This window comes from Apus apus, chromosome 3 (genome assembly GCF_020740795.1).
Source record: "Apus apus isolate bApuApu2 chromosome 3, bApuApu2.pri.cur, whole genome shotgun sequence".
Classification (NCBI taxonomy): domain Eukaryota; kingdom Metazoa; phylum Chordata; class Aves; order Apodiformes; family Apodidae; genus Apus; species Apus apus.
In genome coordinates this window covers 101,903,410-101,926,213 of record NC_067284.1, presented here as the reverse complement: position 1 = coordinate 101,926,213, position 22,804 = coordinate 101,903,410, and the positions used below count along the sequence as shown (strand labels likewise).

Genomic DNA, 22,804 nt, shown 5'->3' with positions numbered 1-22,804 from the left:
ATTAAAATATGGTCCTGCTATAAATGAACCATGGAGATAATACATGGATATTTTGCCTAAGTGGGATTTTTTAAAGCAAACTATTTTGTTGGAAATAGTTTTCTACTGTGCAGAATAATGAATTAGTACTTCTAAAATGAAATGGAGCCCTGGAGCTGCTTCTTCTTTGTCCTTGAAACTTCTGAAGAGCTTGAATCAAGGTCTACAGGAAACTTTTTCCCCCTTCCTTGCAGCTGAGCTTCTTAGAATCGCATACACACTTTTCTATTTTTACTTTCTGACCTGGGCCCATTTCCAAATGTGAAGCTGAGGAATTCCTGCACTCCTACATGTGTGAGTCCCAGACTGAACTCGAAGAGCTGGCCAGTTTACCCCCCTTTTCCTCCCAGACAGCCTACTTTCATCACAGTGCACAACTGAAACTGGAGACCACTTGGGTTTCCTCACTTGAAAAAGCTCAGAGGAACCTTTACAACTCCTAATGAAAAGCTGCAGCAAGGAGCTGAAATTAAGTCAGCAGAGTTCATGATTTGTCTTGGACCAGAGCCTAATTCAGTTTATAATGCGAGGTCTATGGTGGAGTCCCAGCATCAGGTAGGTTTGGGCTGTCCTCCCTATGCTCTCTTAGAGCAATCTAGTGCTTTCACATATTTTCACCACTCTATTAAAACTCCAGTGCAGGGTAAGCTCCCTTCTTTCTCTGTTACTTGAGAAAAAAAAGATGTTGTCAATGCCTTTTGCCTTGAAAGGGATGGAGTGGGGGAGGAAGGAGAGCAGAGCTCCCTTCCCCCAGCTGCTGTTTGTCTGACGCAGAGCTTGTACTTCAGTTGTTATCAGCTGCTTTCGTAAGATCACAATGTGCTGGGATTGCTCAGAAGGTTAAAATATGTTGACTGAATTTTCTTCTGCTACCAACGCAAAAGGCTAGCTAATAGCATCACTGGCTGTCACAAGTAGCCAGCCCCTGCATTTCTCATGGTAATAAAACACACTGGAGTTTTCCATGGCTTATATACATCATGATACCTGTGCTGCAGATGTCACATCAAGGATAGGAACGACAGACATGCCAGCCAATAGATCCGTCAGGGCTTGCAAACAAACACATGAAATTGCCTCTTTCTGTGAATTACTTTGTTTGTATTGATTTGTGATGATGTATAGTGGGAGATGAGGATTTTTAATTTTGGAACTTTTTCTCCTAGTCTTTCTCCCATGAACCTCAGCTTCTGTAACAGATTCCCTGCTGTTTCCTTCAATGACCTCCTGACTGTCTTCAAATCCCATTTCAAGAGCGATCTTTTCTCCCTGGCCTCTGACTCCTGTAAGTCTGTCTAATAAAACAATCAAATCGTACTCCCTAATCCTTCCAGTTTCCCATGCTATGTTCTTCTCTCTAAAACCCTCTTTTCTTGTGTCTCAGCATCCGGTATCTGTGGATCCAACTATCTAAAAATAGACCTTATACAGCCATCAACCCCTCTTCCCTGAAAAGTTCAGCTGTGGGACATTCCTACATGGTGTAAGAGATCTCAAATGAGATCCTTTTGCTGAAGGTGATTTGAAATTATATCTTATCTGCCAGCGAAGTGCTCTGACATGCATGCTAGTCTGGGATGTGTGTTTTGCTGTAGTCCTGTTGACATTGTACAGTTTTGGGAGAAATTTGTTGAGCTGGAGCTGCATCCAGAAATGTCAGTGATTAGGTAAAAAAGGTCTTAGAGCTTAAAGGACCAAGTACTTAAGCCAGCTTGATTCATATTTATAGCCACTCCTATAAATCCATATTCATACTTATAGTCAAGGAAATTATAGCCTGAATAAACATCTTGTCTTTCTTACATCTCCTCTACCCCAGGATGCCTTACAGAACAGTCAATGGCTAAGACATTTCCTTGTGAGATGAAACACATGCCTTCAAATCCCCTTGTGCTGAGGAGGGATTTTAACCTGAGATTTGTTCAGCCTCCATAAAATCCCTAGTAGTGAGTCTACTTGGAAAAAAGAGTCACTTCTGCTTCTTTCTGTACTGGTGTGGATTTAGCTCTTTATTTCTTTTGTGTTTGTTGCATGTGCCCGTAAATGAAGTGCTTCAGAAATGTCAGAACAGTTCACTTAGACTTTCCATTTTCTTTTTTTTTTAGGTTGAAAGTATTGGGCAAAATATAACCTTTGCTATCAAGTCATTTTGGCTTTCCTGGAACAGCGTATTAAGAATATGTGCCCAGTTCTACCAAGAAACTGTAGTCATAAACTAGGTAAAAAAAAAGAGAACAACAACATCTACAACAGCAAAATCCTGCCAGTGATCTATGATGAAATTTAACCTCATCTCAGCAGAATGATCTTGTTGTTCTGAAGAAGGCTTCTCTGGCTTTATCACACAAAGATCAGTTAGAAATATTAGTTCAAATCACAGAATGACTGAATTACATAGAATCTTGGTGGTTCTGGGCTCTGCCTTCATTTGTCTGAGGTAAATACATAGACTTTTGGCTTTTTTTTTTTTAATTTTACTTTAAAAGGTCTTGCATGGAGAAAAAATGTTCAGTGGTCTATACCATGATCAGCATAGATCAAAGTGTTCTTGACCCAAATTACCCCTTCCCATCAGCCAAAGTAGAGAGTATCCTTGGGGCTACAATGGTATGGCAGCTAGGACTTAGACTTTCTAACTGGAGCTGTATGCATATATCACAACATTAAACTGCTTTGGGCCAAATTCCTTCATGTAAATATGAAGCATAATTATTTTTGTATTTAAGCTGCCTAGGAGTTGGGCAATATGTACATTCATATGGCACCATATAGATCTCTCAGATGATCCTGGAGTCAATACAGAGCTGCAGAAGTTTTGCTGTGCGTTCAAAGCCTGGACAAACAGGAGAAGAAATGCTCTCTGCAGTATTCTTGGGCATCATCAAAGTTCACAGACATTCACAGTGAGGAAGAGATGAATCATAAACTCTTACGTGAGATTCTGAGGGAGGAAAGAGAAACAGTATCTGCTGTTTAGAGATTCAATTAGATACTCTTTTTGGGAGAGCAGGATTTCTAGGCCTCTTATAAATAGCAGGCCGCATCTCAGCTTGATTACTTCAAAACAGCTTCCTGCAACCTCCCACTAGGAAGATGAGCAATTAGTATAATGACAGCAATAAGTCAAAGATACTTAATGCTGAAACTTGCGTAACAACTTTTTTTTTCCTGGTTCTCTGCTGGGCCATAGGCAAAGAACAGTTTAATGCATGTTCCAATTGCTGAAAACGCACTGTCCAAAAGATCTTTGCTCGCTGTCATTAGTTTGATGTCATGCAATGATCCAACAAAGTTGCAGGGCACTGTGACTAGGTGGGGGCCTTTCCGTATGAGGTACAGTCATGGAGATAGAAGTGTTGTGAACAAAATGGAAAGCAAAGATCCTCACTGTGAGTTGATCTGCTAGTAATAAAGGTGCTACCAGAGAAGATTCTACCTAATTTTCTGTCAGGAATATTCCAATAACCCAAGGTCAGGAAATCACAGAATCACAGAATATTAGGGGTTGGAAGAGACCTCCGAGGATCATCGAGTCCAACCCCCCTGCCAGAGCAGGACCCAAAAAAACTAGTGCAAATTAGTCAGAAAGGCATCCAGACAGGTCTTGAAAGTCTCCAGAGAAAGAGACTCCATAGAAACACGTTTTTGAAAAGCATGAAAAAAGGAATGAACTAGCCCCCTCTTTTGGCTAATTTGAAAACAGTAGTAGGAACTGGTATTTGCTAAATTACAGGTTCTGAAAGTACTCTTTCTTTCACCTATGAGTCCATTATGCTGTCAGGTATCATTTATGCACATAGCTGCTGGGCCTCCATTGTAAGTAGGTGTTCTTTTTAGACATAGATTTCCCAGTTAAATCGAGATTTTGGGTCTTGGTTCCATGTCTACAGACACTCCCTGCATCTACTGGTTCTGCAGCTGATACTATTTGCTTGAACAGGAACCTCAAAGGTGTGTGCAAGATCTTCTCAGCACAGAATTTACAGGAGTAAATTAATTGTGGGAAGAATCTCCTGGGTACTGTTGTGGGTCTGGAAAGACATTCTGTCACTGCATGGGAAGACACAGCTTCATATAACACTTTTTAAGGGTTGAGGAGAAATACCTGTTTTTGAAAGCCATATTTAACATTAAGCCCACTAGTTCCTTCTTCTGCAAAATGGCGTAGATTGGTGACAAAATTTAACTGTGACAGAAGCTATTAATCCTTCCCTGTGATTTCTAGAAGAACTTGCAAATATTTCTAAGTAATAGAAACAGTGGGCAGAGCTAGTACTCTGCCTCCCTAGTAGAACTGGTTTGAAAAAACTAGTTATACCTTGCAGAAAATTTTTGGGAAAAAAAAGTCTTCTGATTTACTCGTTATAAAATGTTTAAAAAATAAAATATTGAAATAAAACTGTTTAAAAATTTTCCTTCAGTATTAACCAGAATATTCGGTTATCTTTAAATGTGTGTGAGAGTGTATGCGAGTAATGGGAAAATCCCAAAAGCCAGATGCTGTAAAATGTTAATAGAAATTGAACTGAGTTAATTGAGTTACGTAGAAAACATAAACATAACTAATAACATTTTTCCTTCCAATTTCTCATAATATTGTCATTCAAAAAAACTTTTCTAAAAATATGCATAAATCTGTGTGCATTTAGCTGCTGTTTAAGCACTTGTTTAAAGTACATGTTTCCAGGAAAAGGGAAATTATTTTCTTATTTGAATTTTGGATTTTGTCACCAAAGTTATCAGTGATAATTTCATAGCCCATGTCCTCATCTAGATGTATTGGATCAAAAATTATCACTTCCAGATCTTTCCTGTCCCCAAAAGAGACTACTCAGTGTCTGCCAGTTGAATTCACCTGCCTCAGTCAAAGGGAATGAGGTTAGTAAAGGACCAGCATTTGCACTGTCTAAAATAACATATGTGATTTTGTCTGAAGCAGAAAAAAGCATGAACTCCAGCAGCAGATTACAGGTGGTTAACCTGGCAAGTGGGGTGCTCCCAGTAGTGCTGTTAACCCAGCTCAGCCTCCCTGACTTTGGCCCTACAGCTGTAAGGTGCTCCAGAATTGGGTCTTGGTGTGAGCACTGGGCTTAAATTCTACATTTCTCTAAGTGAGTGAGCAGAGCCAGACAAATGGGGTATCAGGATAGAAAATCTGTTGTAGGAAAGAGAAATAGGGGTAAAAAAGAAAGTCAGGCTGTAGAAGATATCAATATGGGCTTTCTTTTGAAGAGTTCTAGTACTGAGAATGGAAAGTAAAAGCACCCATCCAAAGTTTTAATGATCACATAGTTTAGAGGCTTTTTTTTGGAGGTATTTTTCTATGTCACACTATGTATACTTACAGGACCTGGTGTATCTATTACTTCATGAAAAATACTGGGGATTAAAAACCTATACCTGGAATCACTGAGCTTTACAAACCTAAATCACTAGACTCCAGACATCTCCAGAAAAGAAGTGGGAAGAATGGAAGAAATAGTGTGTATATTTGAACTTGATATGGAATACCTGATGAGCAGAATGCTTATTGTTTCAGCCAGGTGTCTGCAATTAGCATTGAGCTACCTGAGAAATGTAGAGTCTGCTCAGTGATTGCAAGCAATCAGGGCTTTGTTTGTAGAAGGATGCTTTTGTGTCCCCTAACATTGCTTGGCCATATGTGTTTTGGGCAGATTCCCAGGATTTGTCCTGAAAATGAAAGCCTTACTTTGTGGTTCTGGGAAAGTGGAGGTTCCTCAAGGCTTTGTTCCTAGGTAGGTGGCACAGCTTGCAGTAGTCACCCTGGGAAATGTCACCACACCAATTCACCAGGGACTCCAGAAAACACTGAACAAACTCACCTGTTGCGGGGTTATAGCATCAGTTCTTGTGCCTTCCCCCAGGTGATACCCAGCTATTCTCATGCTGACAAGGCCAAAAGTGTGTATATTTTTAGTGTTGCACTGGCTGATCTACATGTTAGGGATTAATAATGCTTTTATAGATCTGTGTAATCCATACTTGTCTATAATACCACCTTGTGCTCTGTGTGTAGGCTTGACAGTGAAGAGGAGCTCTTAATTTAACATTTTTAATGGCCTCAAGATCCATTCATATTTTGTATCAGCCCTTGCAAATGTTTAGGTGAAGGGTCCCCAGGACTTCTGAAACTTGGCATCTCATTGTAGGATTGCCAGCATCCCCGTCTACCCTGCTCGCCATGGAAGACACTGTGACATCCCTGCTTGGCTCCCTTGCTGGCACTGGCTTGGTGGGCAAGATCAGCAGCATCTTGCTAGTTAGTGCTGCAGGAATTTTTGAGGTGCTTGGAGGAAATGCTGAACCACAAGAGCAATAATAGGTTTTCTTGGCACTTGTTTATGAATCTGGTTGGTCTTAACACAGAACTATCATCCTGCATCAATTTCCAGGGGAAGATTCATCTATTTGATGAAATGAATTCAATGCCCTACACATTTCTGAGTTAGACAGATGTTCCTTTCTAATTTACAAAAAAACCCCACAAAAACAAAACAGTGCAGTTTAAATATTTGTGCTTTATTTTTTCCTCCTTGACAACTTGATAGTGTTATTTAAGACACACTACTACCTTGCAGACAGACTAACCTGTAAGTATCCAGGCACTGGTTGTTGTTGGGACCTTTTTCATTCAAAACATCTGAAATGAGTCAGTGAAATCCTGATCTACAATGGCCTGCACCTGATATATTCCAAGTCAGCAAGGGTATTCCAAGGAGTCTCCTTGAGCTTTATTTTGGCCATAAGGGTACCAGTTCATTAGAACACTCAAGTATGCCCTGGTAGGCTTCACAATACAGTAGATGATGCTAAATATCTGCTTGAAAAAGTGGCTTTGATAAGGGATAAATAAACTTCCTGCTTGAAGAAGAGGACAAGCTGGGGACAGGGTGGAGGCAAAATGTTGCTTCTAGTTCTGCTGAAGAGATCTGTTTCTCTCTTCTAGAAGCCTCTACAGAATAAGATGTGCAGTTTAATGGTTATCTTGCAGTGAAATGGTTATTGACCATCTTATTTGGAAGAACCCTGGCAGTGCCCTCCTTGCTACAGGATTCCTTCCAGAAGTCAGTTCAGAGGCACAATAGGGATGTGGCTTTAACATTTAGATATCTCTACCAGCTCACTGAGACTGTGAATCACAACCAGAGAATGTAGTTCATCAGTTTTTCTCCCTCAGTAAGTTGCAATTTTCCCAATATATTTGACTTAATTCTGCACATGCTGGGCACCACACAGCTTGCTGCTCTTGCTGCTGGCACTGATCCAGCATGAGCTTGAAGGCATACGGGCAGAGATTTTTCTTCAAGTCTGAAGTTAGGTGGCCCCTTGTAGATGTCAAGGACACTTGCTACTCCTGCCTTCATGGCGAGATAAAAAAAATCTTACAATAGTAATACTTCCACAGAAAAAGGCCAGCATCTTATGCTGTACAGCAGTATTACTTGTAGGCTGCAGAGAGAGTATAGGATACTTACTCTTAGTTTTGCACACTCAGGCTTCAATAAGGAGAGGCAGAGCAGCCTGCATGGTGCTTGGAAGGTCTTTCAAAACAATTTACAGAGGCCCTCAACCTTCTTGGGGCACTTTCATTTCAACTACTGCTGCTGGGAATGTAGGAGGGAAGTGGTTTTTTTCCACAGACCCATAATTTCTACAATTTGTTAAAAGATTCTGTCAGGAGCCTTGCAGATCTCTGTGTTTTTGTCAGACAAACATCTTTATTCCTGGCTGTATAATCACTGTGTTGAACTCAGTGGGAAGAGCCAGGGGAGTAAAGTCCTTGTACTTGCACTTTTAGCTGAATGCATCATAATTTAGCTGTACATCAATTAGTCCATAAAGAGATGTAATTTTATCCATGTTATCCTACTCTTTCTTGGATTTACCTCTTGATGCAGTTTGTCATAGGATATGCTCTGAAAGAATAAGAAACAGGCCCAGCAGCTGCCAGACAGTCTCAAGCACAGTGCTACTGCATCTGCCCAGAAAAACACACACTCCCATGTGAATGGGAATGGGTGGGAAGGGCTAGAGGAACTTACTTTCCCCCAGCTAAATTTTCATTGCACTTATTTGCCTCTTGCTCCTATATGCTAAGCAGGAGTTGAGGCTGTGCCTATGTGCCATACCCCACTCCACTGCCTGCCTTGCAGTCTTGCAAAAGGTATGATATATGCCCTGCCATGTATCCTAGACTTGCTGTCATGCATCATCTGAACTAACATGGAGCACTGTGCAGTATGAAGGGTAGGACTCGGCTGAATCCACAGCTGTGTGTCTAAATGCTTGGCTTTGCCAGCTCTTATTCAGGTGGGTATTTTTGTTCTTGTGAGCAATCTCCCCAAGTTTAGTAAGACAGAATAATAGAAAGAGGGGATAGAGAAAAAGACGTGCAGGGTAACAAAGGAGAAATGTTTGTTATTACATAAGAATGACTTGAGGTCTTTAGTTTTCAAAAGCCTGAGCACTGCATTCCTATAAAATGCATAAACCTTGAAAGGAAGGGACTTGTCTCTGAGCCAGAGTTAATCTATGGTTGTGGTGCCCATAGGTCAGAGTCAAATGGCAAGTAACAGACAAAAGGCATCTGCACTCCTCTTTTTAGACAGTAAAGAGGAATGCATTTCTGGAGCACAGGTACTTGCTTGAATTCATTATCACAAGAAGCTCCACAGTAAGGCAGGATGTAAATTTGATTCTGTAAAGCAGGCCATGAAAAGGCACGACTGATAAAGGACAGATTATTTTTGTGTTCAAGGTCAAGTGGCATTTAAAGAGCCATTTTGCAGACGCAGTGGAAAATCACAGAAGCAGAATTTTTGTTGGCCACTGCATCCTTTTCAGCTCTACAGCAAAACTGGAAAGAGGTGAAAATTTAAGTCTCTGCTTGTGACTGCTCTCTTATCCTGTCAGCATTTTGAGTTCGTATTACAGGTCTGCCATTTTCTCTGTAATTATTTTAAAGCCTGAGTTTTGTGGAATGCGGGAATTTGGCCACTCTGAAAGTTCAAACTTTAAGTCTTTCTTGGTCCATGAGTGGCAACGGCAAGCCTAACTCTCAGCCCCTTCCCTGGGCGCTGAAGTATTCCTCAACACTGACCTGAGACACTCTTACAAAGAGATATGCTCAGACTCTCCGCTCTCCCAGTCCTTGGCTTTCCAGCTGAGACTGCCAACAAATGATTGCTGAACACTTGCCAGACAGCAGTAACATTCAGTCCCCGGTTTATAATAATGCAAAATCGGTATTCTGCTGTCAGCCTCTGGTTTATAATAATGCAAAATCGGTGTTCTGTTGCTGGGAATGTCTTATTCATTATGGGCCACGTCCAAATCACTTGAATGTGAAGCTGTGGTGATGCACATCAGCTAATCTGCCAGAAATTGCCTCATAAAGGTGCAATTTGCCACACGAGCAACATGTTATTTATGAAGTCTTCTTTTCAGACCAGAATGCAGGTTGGCCTATCCTAAAGAGACTAAGAGAGATAAACTCTCAACCAGCAATACAATTCAAAGGGAAATAGGCACCTAATTCTATAAGGCACCATGGAAAAATCCCATCTGTTAATGCTTAAAACAATGTATCTTCATAAATGTAAAATGGATTCAAACAGCTAGTACACTCTCTCTCTCTTTGTCATATTTTTCTTTTTCCCTCTCATAGTCCATAGTCAGGATTGGCCTTATCCACTCATGCAGTAGAGATTCTCTTCCCACTCCCACCACAGTTCTTTTAGCATAGATTCAATTAGCCTCTGTTCACTATTGGTTATGAAATAGTGTGTAGGCAGCAGAAGAGCTCCTCTGCTTGTTTAGTATTTGGCATCAGATGAGGATAAATACAGGGCACAACCTGACCCTCCAGGTCACTGCCTAGAGTTTAGTAACATGCAGACTAGATTTTTTCTGTGTTTGTAGCTGACACTGTTTTGATGAAGAAACCACCTGAATGCTTATAAAAAATAGTTCAGCCACTGACAGGATTTTCCTATCATTATTTAACATGGATATGTGGTTATGCACATGCACACATTCACATAACACACTGTTTTATATTTTGTTTGAAGCTTGTAAAGGCTTTTGTGGAAAAAAGCAATATCAAACTTTGATATAAAAATGTATAGGATAGGAACGTGCAGTGGGATGGATTATATTTATCCCTGCAATAAATCAATTGACTTCAGTGATGCTCTGTAAAGGAAAGTTTAGCCACTTATAAATTATAGATATACCTGTTATTTTATATCTACTCATAAAAATTTGCCTAAAATGATTTAACATATGATTTTACTTCATGTAGAATGGCTTCATATTGAAGTTTCTGGTTATGAAAGGTATCCAAATGCAGTAATGTTTTTATGTCTATAGTTTTCCCAGGCATGTGTAATGTGATTGCTTCCCTGTTAGTTGCTATATAATGGGAAAATAGTTTTGGTGTTCCCTCATATCCATATGGGGAACATTTTACAATATGTAATACACAGGGCACATCTCTCAGTGGAAACAGAACCACATACTTCAGTTCATGACCCAGTATATGGCTGATGGGTCCAATACTGCATGAAATGCTATACATTTAGGGCTCTATCCTTTCTGCTTTGGGAAAAAAAGCCCACTGGCTTGAGAGCCAATACAATTTGAATCCCCTAGAAAAAAATATTAAACAGCGTGTTCCAAGATTCTTTGTCTTCTCTGTTTAAGTAGGAGGGAAGAATTAGGCTTACTGCAGTCCCATAAAAGAGTACAAGAAGTGTATTTGGCAAGACCAGGAAAATACACATAATAATATCAACAACAAAAGTGTTTGTATAGTGCTAAGCTTTGTCAGGCTGTATTGGTTTTCAAATGTTAGCACTTCCAGCAGTCTAGGTTCCCTGCTGATTGTAGTGTAATGAAGTTTACATAAAGCAGGAAGTTAAATTTATTTCCATACCAAAAGACAGTGGGTTGAGAAAAATGTAAAGTCACTAAAATAATAATGAAACAGAATGGGTGGAAGAACAGCCCCCTGCAGCAGGCCATGTTAATTACCCTTGCAGCTGGGAGATCAATTTGCATATATATTCTTTGAAGCCTGTCAGGTATGAATTGAACCACTGAACTGTTACATTTGATAATCTAGCTCTCCAAAGCATTTTTGCTAAAGATGTTATGTTTCATAGGACTAGTTATTTCTCTATCTCAAAGTAGAGAGCTGTACTTAATTTGTTCCTGTATAAACAATTCTATGTTTGAGACTTCCTGGAGCACCAGGTTAGCAACATAATCTCATCAAAAGTATTGGTACTGCTGATTAAACACAAAAGAGATATAGTCAAATAGCCTTGACAGCCAGTGAAAGCAAGGAAATTAAAACTTAAAGCTAGTGGTGACAGGCATGACTCAGGGGATAGTTAATGAGATATGGAGCTTTTCAGCTCCAGGACACATATTCCATTATGTTCTGTACTAGTGACAAAATTGTTGCCATCTGATGGCTGCTTCATGGTCTGAATGAATCTAGTGTGTGGTCCCAGGAACTTCACAAGTCCATTTGTTTTGCTCCATCCGTTACTGTTGCATCTTGATGCCGATGCTGCAAAATTGTTTGCAGTGATGGTGGCAGTTTACCACCTGTTGGCAGCAGTTTCAAGGTAGCATCTGAGATTTATATAGCTGTTGGAAAACCTGTTTCTTGGTCTGGGTAATCCAGAGTTGCTCAACTGAAACCAGTAGAGCCCAGGGCTTCCATGGAACAAAAATGGTGTAAAGGGAGAAACTGTACATGAAAATGAATTTTTTTTTGCAGGAACAGGATATAAACTAAAACTTGCTTGTTCTTGTTCAATAAAACGGTGAGAATTGTGCACAAGATTCCATACAGCTTGTGTGATTTCACTTTTTCTGAGGTCTTTTCTTTTAAAACAAAAAAAAACAAAACACCCCAAAAAACAAAGAGAAGCAGAACTTTATCTGAGCTTCAGAAAAGCATATGACACTTATCATGTTTTTCTGAAAACAGATGAACCCTGGCTCGTTAGATATTTCCTAGCATTGGACCCCGGGGTAATATTTTTCAATCATAATTGTAGATAATATTTATGTAGGACAAATGCTCCATTAATAGTGATTCAGAGCCTTAGAACACCTAAAAAGATTAGAAAAAACAGTACAGACCAGTCTGTTGTCAGATCTGGTTTAAGGGACTTGAACTGATGCTTCTGTGCTTTCATTGTGGAGTTATTAATGACAGTACTTACTGTTCTAAGGTTGTTTCTTTGTGTGGTTGTCTTAGTTTCTTGCTGTTTTTAGGGAAAAGTTTTAGACAGAAGTCCCTGACATAACAGATCATCCCAGATTATTATTGCTTTCCTATTTCTGAATACGAAGAGTTAGACCAGTCAAGGATGTTCAGGGCAGGACATGGTGTAGGATAAGTGGACAGTACAGTTAATTAGTGTGTCCAGTTTGCTTTGAATTAATAGTCTTAAAACTCCATCCCCCACTTGACATTTTTCTGTAAGATTTCTTCTGAAGGTCCAAGAGAAATGCTTCACAATTTTGCAAAATTTAAGCACTGTTGGACCCAAGGAGAACTTTTGCAGACCTTACTGAACCTTAAGTTTGCTGGCTAGCAATTCTGATTCATGCATCTTCTTGCTACTAGTAGTTAGAGAAGCTCAGTTACATTTCCTCCTTTCATTAAAAATGTGGGCATCACTGGAAAAATTTGACATATGGGGCTCTCTGATCTAGGATTCAAAAGAGAGGTTGATACTTGGGTCTCATGGAAGACTAGGTGGAGTTCAATACCTATGGTAGAAACTTAAAAAATCTTCCCCAAGGTCAGCTATGAATTGGAATAATTTTATCTCTCGGGGAGAACTGATGGAATTGCAAGTAAAAGAATATATTTGTTCTCTGGAGAGAGAGTGGCAAGCTTTTCATATTATTTATACCTTTCTAAATCCGTAGTTCTGTATTTCCTCACTTGCATGCAGCCTTTCAAAATAAAAGAGCTGGCTGATACAATTTTAATACTCTTTAATATAACAAATCTCTTGCATGAAAGATGTTTATTTAATGATCATATATTAAAGATAAGTGTATTCCTTTCTTTTCCTGGCAAATAAAACTCTCCAAGTCTAAAATGAACTGCAGGTAGTTATAATGCAAACCATGCCTAGAAAAATAAACTCCTTCTGTATTATCTTAAGCTCTTTAAGATTAAATAAAGTTTTACATTTGATGATCAAATGCATAAAGGGTGTAGTGCAGGCAAAGCATGCAATTCATAACAGGGAGAAAGTTTTGTACAGCAGAAACCTTACCTTGCACTTGAATTGTAGGTAATTATAAACACTAAACTTACTTTAAACTTTTTCAAAGAATGCCCAGGGAGTGCAATAGTCCATACAGAACATCTAAGATACATAACTCTTTACTCCCCTTAATATTCCTTTATTTTAGCAAGAATAGCAATATGAAAGCAGGCTGGATACAGAGGAAGCATGACATACTTTTAAAAAAATATCTGCTGGTGTATTATTAAACAGGTTATTGAAATTTCCATTGTTTATTTCCATTTTTAGAGATACTCTGTTGCATTCCTGTGCTGATTCCACTTGGAGTTTTCTACTCAGAAATATCCCATGCTTTTTTCTCCTCTTCTGTTAGGGCCAGTCTTAACCATCTCTACCCAGCAGGGTCTGTTACTTTATCATACAGTGTCTTTCAGGTTTACTCACCTCTTGACTTTTTTCCTGTATGCCATTTATACCATGCCATTAGGCCTTTGATACAGCCCCCCACAACATCCTTCTCTCTAATTTGGAGAGATATAGATTTGATGTATGGACTGTTCAGTGGATAAGGAATCGGCTGGATGGTCACATCCAGAGGGTAGTGGTCAATGGCTCAATGTCCAGATGGAGAAAGGTGACAAGTGGTGTCCCTCAGAGGTCACCCTCAACAGGTTTGCCAATGACACCAAGCTGTGTGGTGCAGTCAATATGCCAGAGGGATGGGATGCCATCCAGAGGGACTTGGACAAGCTAGATAAGTGGGCCTGTGTGACCCTCATGATGTTCAACAAGGCCAAGTACCTGGGCAGGGGCAGTCCTCAATATCAAAAGAGGCTCAGGGGATGATGTGATAGAGAGCAGCCATTCAGAAAGGGTCTTGGGGGTACTAGTGGACCAAAAGTTGGACATGAGTCAACGATGTGCACTTTGGGACAATTGCATCCTGGGCTGCATCCAAAGAAATCTAGCCAGAAGATTGAGGGGGCTGATTGTACCCCTCTACTCTCCTCTCATGAGACCTCATCTGATGTACTGTGTCCAGTTCTGGAGCCCTCAACACAAGAGGGATATGGACCTGTCAGTATGAGTACAGAGAAGGGCCACAAAAATGATCAGTGGGCTGGAGCACCTCCCCAGTGAACACAGGCTAAGAGAGCTGCAGTTGTTCAGCCTGGAGAAGAGAAGGCTCTGTGGAGACCTTAGAGTGGCCTACCAGTACCTGAAGGGGCTACAGGAAAGTTGGGGAGGGACTGTTTACCAGGGTCATGTAGTGATAGGATGAGGGGCAATGGCCTTAAACTAGGTTGGGGTAGATTTAGACTGAATATTAGGAAGAAGCTCTTTACAATGAGGGTGGTGAAGCACTGGAACAGGTTGCCCAGAGAGGTGGTGGAGGTCCCATTCCTGGAGACATTAAAGGTCATGCTTGATGGGGCTCTGAGCAACCTGATCTAGCTAAAAATGTTCCTGTGCACTGCAGGGGGGACTGGACTAGATGATCTTTAAAGGTCCTTTCCAACCCCACACACTCTATGATTCTATGATTCACAGTAAAGTTCGTCACATTTTTTATTTCAACTATTACCAGGTATTTGTAATTGGACCAATCTTTTGTTAAGAACCATCAGTTAGGGCACTGTGTAAAGCGTGTTAAATTAGTGATCAGACCAATAGTGTAATGAATATCATAACTGGAATGATCTACAGAGAAAAATAATTCATGTATTTCAACTAAGAAAGGTAGAAACCATAAAGTTTTGTCTTCAGAAAGGTTTCTTAGCTGCAAAGGCTCCTTCCACTTAGCTTTCTCATATGCTGAAGATTAACTAGAGGACATGAATCCCAAGGGAATATGTGAAATACAGCACATCATATTCTGAGGTGAAGAGTTCAAGCAGAGTGTCAAGTTTTTGTGATATCACCATGAAATCTGGAAAAACATGAAATAAAACAATCAGCTCAAAGATGTATTTATTTGTTTCATGTTACAATGACAAGGCACAGAGAGAATAAGCAGCTGCATTTACTAAGCATTTGCAAATAACCTGTACCAAGGGGAACTCAGAAAAAGGGAGGTCATCTGAAAACAAGACAACCTTGATAGCAAATCATGAAGCTTTGTTTGTTGAGTTCCTTCTTTCCCTGATGGTGACTACTTGTACTGTTGTTTATCCTTCAGGCCACAGCTGCTTTATCAAGGACATTTTCAGACTGAATTATGGGTGGGGTAGTATAGTAATAATAACAATGATGATTATAATGGTGAATATAATATCTCTATTCTCCGTCTGCCTTATTTATTCTGAACAAATACCATTCTCTTTCAGGCCCAGATAATTTCTCCCTACCTTTTAACTTTATAGAATCCTAGAATCATAGAATCCTAGGGGTTGGAAGGGACCTCGAAAGATCATCTAGTCCAACCCCCCTGCCAGAGCAGGGTCACCTAGAGTACATCACACAGGAAGGCGTCCAGGCGGGTCTTGAATGTCTCCAGTGAAGAAGACTCCACAACCTCTCTGGGCAGCCTGTTCCAGTGCTCTGTCACTCTCACAGTAAAAAATTTTTTTCTGATATTCACCTTAAACCTCCTATGCTCCAATTTGTATCCATTACTCCTTGTCCTATCACTTGTCATCACTGAAAAAAGCTTAACTCCATCTTCTTGACACTCACCCTTTACGTATTTGTAAACATTGATGAGGTCACCCCTCAGTCTCCTTTTCTCCAAACTAAAGAGACCCAGCTCCCTCAGCCTTTCCTCATAAGGGAGATGTTCCACTCCCTTCATCATCTTTGTGGCTCTGCGTTGGAGTCTTTCAAGCAGTTCCCTGTCCTTCTTGAACTGAGGGGCCCAGAACTGGACACAATACTCCAGATGCGGCCTCACCAATGCAGAATAGAGGGGGAGGAGAACCTCTCTTGACCTACTAACCACACCCTTTCTAATGCACCCCAGGATGCCATTGGCCTTCTTAGCCACAAGGGCACACTGCTGGCTCATGGTCATCCTCCTGTCTACCAGGACCCTCAGATTCCTTTCACCTACACTGCTCTCCAGCAGGTCAGCCCCCAACCTTTACTGGTACATGGCATTTTTCTTCCCCAAATGCAAAACTCTACACTTGCCCTTGTTGAACTTCATCAAGTTTTTCCCCGCCCAAGTGTCGAGCCTGTCTAGGTCTCTCCGAATGGCAGCACAGCCTTCTGGTGTGTCAGCCACTCCTCCCAGCTTGGTGTCATCAGCAAACTTGCTGAGGGTACATTCTGTACCCTCATCCAGGTCGTTGATGAAGATGTTGAACAACACCGGTCCCAGTACCGACCCCTGAGGGACTCCACTAGTCACAGGCCTCCAACTAGATTCTGCCCCATTGACTACAACTCTCTGACTTCTTCCTTTCAACCAGTTCTTGCTCCACCTCACTGCCTGATCACCAAACCCATACTTGATCAACTTATCTACAAGGATGCTGTGGGAGACGGTGTCAAATGCTTTACTGAAATCAAGATAGACCACATCCACCGCTCTACCATCATCTATCCACCTAGTAATTTCCTCATACAAGGCTATGAGGTTAGTCAAACATGACTTACCCTTGGTAAAACCATGTTGACTGCTCTTGATGACCCCCATGTCCTTGATATGCCTAGAGATAGTGCCAAGGACAAGTTGTTCCATCACCTTTCCAGGGATGGAGGTGAGGCTGACTGGTCTATAGTTACCCAGGTCCTCCTTCTTGCCCTTCTTGTAGACTGGAGTGACATTTGCTATCCTCCAGTCCTCAGGCACCTCTCCTGCTACCCATGACTTACCGAAGATGATGGAAAGTGGACTAGCAAAGACCTCTGCCAGCTCCCTCGGCACCCTTGGATGCATTTCATCCGGACCCATCGATTTACGGATGTCCAGATTACTCACCTGATCCCTAACCCAATCCTCATCTACCTGGGCAAACTCCTCCTTTATCTTGACTTCTTCTGGGGCTATATGAAACTGGGGCTCATGGGGAAAGCCTGCAGGAGTAAAGACAGAGGCAAAGAAGGCATTCAGCACCTCTGCCTTCTTTATATCCTCTGTCACCAGGGCACCCTTTAAAAAAAGCTATTAATTTATAAATTAATTTCACAGTGTCACTGAAAATGTTGAAGATGACCAACTGACACCCTTTTCCATATTAGTTTTGGCTGACCTCTAACTGACAGTTTTGGTGGTGAAAAGTACTAGCTACTTTCAAGTTTGTCTTTTGGTCAGCTGGTGTTGTGGATGTACTAGGACTCAGGTTAATAACCACATTGTTCAAGTTGTACAGGACATATGCTACTTACACCACATTGGTGTCCAAATGTGACATTATTCTTTTCCCATCTATAAGAGAGATATTAATGTTGTGCAAACTTTTCAGTTCTGCAGTTAACCTGTGTGCATTCCATAGCAGCATTCTATTTTTTAAGGTTGGTGAAAAAAGCAAAGTAGAGGAGACACAAATTGTAAGCTCTGTAACTTTCTGTATCTCCATCTCTTCCAATTTGAGAAAGAAGGAAGAAAAAAGGAAGCAGGTAAAGGACAGGATCACAACAAGCAAAAGCAAACAGCACTGTGGAATTCCCTTCCAAGAGGTATTGGAGATACAGAAATTTTATGTGTGTCACAAGAGAGACTGGACAAGTAATGTATTGAGTGTCGTTAAACAGACAAATCACATCAGAATCAGGAAATCCCCTGAGCAAAAAATAGCTGAGACAGTGTAATTCATAATGTTGTTGTGCTTCCCTTTGCATCTGTCTGTGGTCATTGTTGCTGGCAGGGTTCTGGGTTGGATGGGTGCTTTATTTGCACCAAAATGGCAAAATGGCCCTTGTATGTTCTAGGATCTTCCTTGTCCCTCTAGTTTCTCTCTGAACCACGGGTATTCACTCTATACCCTGTGAAATCAGTTTAGACATTATGAAGAAATTCTTCACTATGGGGGTGATGAGGCACTGAAACAGGTTGCCCAGAGAAGTTGTGGATGCTCCATCCCTGGAAGTGCTCAGGGTTAGGTTGGATGGGGCTTTGAGCAACCTGGTCTAGTGGGAGGCAACCCTGCCCATGCAGGGAGGTTGGAACTAGAGGGTCTTTAAGGTCCCTTCCAACCTAAACCCTTATAAGATTCCATGATATGATTTTATGATTACTTATTTTCAAGCAGACAAAAAATCCCATTTCTTTCTGTTTTTGTTCTGTGTTATCTCTCTCTTTTTTTTTTTTTTTTTTTTTTAACCGGAATTCTGATTGAATTACTGTAACTCTGTGGTAAACCCCAAATTAACTGATTTTATTTTGCTCTCTATTCCCCTTTCTTCAAATGGGACTTCTGTCCTTCTCACAAAATTAAACATAGCTGATTTCACCTTGGTAGCATCAACACGTTCCAGAGCCTTTCCATTCAAGTGTGATCCATCTTTGTGTAATACACCTCCACCATTTGCTTTTTGCATGGTACGTGATATAATTCACTCCACATACAACCACATTTTTCATTATTGCAATTCATGTGCAGTATATTAGCAAATTACTCAGATTATCATTCTCATAGTCTGAGATATCAAGCGGCATGAGTTCAAGTTGGGACTAGTTCGAATGCTGGAGGTGAGGTCAAGGAAGCCTGAAAGACATGAGTAAGACCCGAGTCTTATCTATTAATGAATTATTTCACACTTGTTCCTCAGCTTTGCATGTTATATCAACTTTGTTTGTCAGGGAAACTTTTCTCAGTATATTTTTTGAACTCAATTGGCAGGTTAGAGGGGAAACTTCCGCTACTTCCAGAGGTTAAAGAGCTTAACAGACCTACTAATTAACTTCAAGCTGTCATTTTCTCTCAGATATGGGGAGTAGAAAGACTGAGAAATCACTGAGGTAAGTTTTATACAGATTTTTTTTTTAAGTTTAAATAGGTTAGTGAGGAAAATGACATGAAGAGCGGTAGTCTTGGTGAATTCCAGGGACGACCATTTTATATGCTGAAACTATGTCTGTACCACCTTGGATAAAAGTTTATGTCTGGCTAAACCCCACACCTCTGCACTCTACCAGAAGGGGACCTGTGTGTTCAAAGACTGTTAGGGGCAAAGATCTCAAGATCGTTTTGTTTGAGTTCATATCTAGCTCTTCAGAAAGAGCTGTTGCTGCATTTTTCTCAAATCTTTAGAGTCTAGGTGTACTACAAAGAATGTGAAATTGTCTTTGAATAGAATTCGAAGGGGAATGTATTGATAAGTTTGCTAAGACCAAATATGAAGGTATTATGTAAAAACCTCAGATGGAAATATATGTATAATAATGTGAAAACAGATGAAGAATTACCAGTATACTTAATATTGTTGTTCAAGGTTTCTGTCAGAATGTTTTTAGAATGTTTTATGACATTTTTTTTTTTTATTGTAGAAATTGCAGTTTGGTGTGAAATGTAGTTAGTATCTAATTTCAGAGTCTGAGTTGCTGCACAAAGCTTAATCATATTTAATGTCTCAGAACAGACAAGAGTGCTCCCTGCTCCAGCAAAGAGTTAACATGAACTTTAAGAAGGGAGTTTAATAAAGCTACACAAAATATTACCTCAGTATTCCATCCCAGCCAGTTATTTGTGCAGATGTGAATTAATGGACTGTTATAAAGGCTGTGTGATTTCTGTCTTTTCAGTTAAGGAGTGATGATGGCCAAGGTTTCTTTTACTGTGCTACCATTAAGTAATACCAGTGTACTAATAAAAAAAAAAAGGCCAAAAAAAAAAGAAGCAAAAAAAGCTCTGCACATCTTTTAAGAACAAACCTCTTAAAAAATATTAGGAAGGGTGGAACTTTGCAGCCTTTGAGAAGCAGAGCTGCCTTTGATCTTCCTCAGATGTCATCTGAATCTGTTAGGACTCCTTATATTGGAAAAACCAATGGCTGGAAATGTTTGGGCTACTAGAAGTGATATCACACATCAAATCAGAAAAAATATTTTTTTGCTTAGAAGCATTTTCTAGTGCCTACTGCATTGCTTAAGTTACATAAAAATATTTTGCAGAAGGAAAGACTTCTGACTGCCACCCGTCATCTGTTTTCTTTTTATGACATAATTCTGAGGGTTGATCTCATTCTCACTGGTTGTCATGAGGCCATGAATGTTTCTTCCTGGATATACGTCCCAAGTTTAAAAATTTAACTGGCAATTCTGTATTAAAAAAATGAATGGGTTAATGTTATTAGGACCGATGTACCTTCAAAATAATAAAATAATTAGTAACTTGCTTTTCGTGTGCAAAGGGTGGTCATTCTCAGAGAACTATCTTCCCCCTCCCCACCACCTCTCAAGAAAATAACTCAGACCTGCAGAGTTTTGAGCCAAACTTATAAAAGGTTGTTATGATCAGATTGCAGCTGTGGAAGTTAGGGCTCCCAATTTCTAATTCAAACACCCTTTGAGGTTAAAAATTTCAGATTCCCTTCCCACTCCAAAAATGCTCTTATGTCTCCAAAATATAGTCTGAAGTAAGGAAAAAACGGCATATAAACCTTATACTATTCCCTGTACAGGGTTAGATATCTTTCAGAGTTGTTATAGCTTTGTGTTTTTAAATGTTTTAAAACTGTAAAGCATTGTGTAACAGCTAAATATTCTTTTTTCATAGTATTTCTAATACAATAACACAGATTTCTCTTATCACTTTAATTACTGAAGGCAACTGAAAGTCTCTTTCCCCTTAGAGTGATTTTGATTTATACCACTGTATATCCCATTGTTTTCCTAAAAGTTAACCTGCACAAATTATAGAAACTGAAAAATCTTGCCTTTATGGAGCAGCACATGTAGCAGCATGCAAACTTTAGAGTGACTGTTGTTGATCCCTTTGAAAAGCTTACTTTCCAAAAGTAAGGATGTAATTTTTCCAAAGCCCTTAAGAAGGGAATGAAGCTGCTGTGGTCTTTGTTGAAGTGGTATGACATTACTCTGTTACACCTTTGCCCTTTAGTTTTCTTGTATAAATGTTCTATATGAGTGAAGTTTGCATGTTCTGCAGTGTGTGATCTCAGCCTGGGCCCCACGCTTTTCTGAAGAATGTCAAGGCCTTTAAATACTTGCAAATTGTGCAGACTGGAAAAAACAGGACCTAATGGTAAGTTATGCATGTACCCTAGAATATTACACTTGTGTTTTGGACCAGAACTACATCATGCTTTTATATTAGAGTTATGTTCATGAAAACTAAAACTTACTCAATTTACTTAATATTAGGGGAAAACAATTTTCATACCTGGGCTTGACAAAGATGGTTAGTTCATGAAGTGAGGGTTGTCAATGACTTTACTGCTTCATGGCAAGAACATAGAAGGGATGTGCAGGGTTTATGGAGAATCAGCAGAGAAACTCAGTGAACTCTGGTATGTATTTAGCGCTGCAACTCCCACACTTGATGCATTTCTGTAGCAAATTGTCTAGATAATATAGATCAATTTGAAGGAAATACACAGCAAGTCTTAGACCAGCCAGGCAGGTTAGGAAGGTCACCAGGACCAGATGGCATAAAACCAAAAGTTCTGAATATGAAATTTCCAAATTTCTAGCTAAGGCATGTCAAATGTCATTACAAATGGACACTGAACTAGAGTACTAGGACAGCTATTGTACCTGCCATCTGTCAGAAGGGCTTTAGAAATTATCTTGGGGATGAAAAACTAGTGAGCTTGATTTCCATTTCTGTTAAGATGGTGTGTATGTGTATGAATAAACACAACTGGTTTGGAAGAAGTCATGTGGCTTCTGGAGTTCAGTGGTATTTCCAGTAATAATATAGATAAATGGGATCAAATGGACAATAATAAACTTTGTTTTTTAAAGTGTCTTTTCTCAGGCTTCACACCAACGGCTTATTAAAGAAATTACATTACCACGGGACTGAAGGAAAGCTTTTTAAAGGTGAGGAATCAATGGACAGGCCTTATAATGGAAATCTTTCAGAACAGAGACTCTTACTGGGATCAGTTTTATTCAGCTTCTTCATCTGTGGTCTGGATAAGGCAACAAAGAGTGGAATCTGCAAGTCTGTGGATAATAAAAAATTCTCTGCTCACGATCAATGCCATTTGCCTTCAGGGGCAAGGATCTTCAAAAGTACATCACGTAACTGAGCAGACCACAAGTCAGCAGCTGAATTTCAGTGTGCAGGAATTCATGTAGGAAAAAATAATATAAATTATGCTGATATGATGCTGAACTCAGAACTCACACTTAAAACTCAGAGAGGGACTTCTGACATCTCTCTGAAGTCAATGGTGCAATGTCAAGTGGTAGACAAAAAGCCACCAAAATGTTTGACATGTTTAGCAAATTTAGTTAGAGTATCTATAGGAACAGAGAGCACCTGCGATGAATGGACAATAGGGCATCACTCAAAAAATTGGTGTGACTGTGTCCTGAGCATCATGTGGAG

At 40.0% G+C, this 22,804-nt stretch overlaps 1 long non-coding RNA gene across 2 annotated transcripts; it reads left to right on the top strand.

Moving 5' to 3' along the window:
* The first annotated feature begins 422 nt into the window (after nt 1–422).
* Nucleotides 423–22,594, top strand: LOC127383085 (uncharacterized). Of its 2 annotated transcripts, XR_007889110.1 has the most exons (7): nt 423–594; nt 1,206–1,324; nt 1,424–1,556; nt 2,145–2,476; nt 19,130–19,248; nt 21,395–21,490; nt 22,213–22,594. It is a non-coding gene; the product is annotated as an uncharacterized LOC127383085 (long non-coding RNA). The 2 variants fall into 2 exon arrangements; XR_007889111.1 differs by lacking the exons at nt 19,130–19,248; nt 21,395–21,490; nt 22,213–22,594 and having other exon boundaries at nt 2,145–4,438.
* The last annotated feature ends 210 nt before the right edge of the window (nt 22,595–22,804 follow it).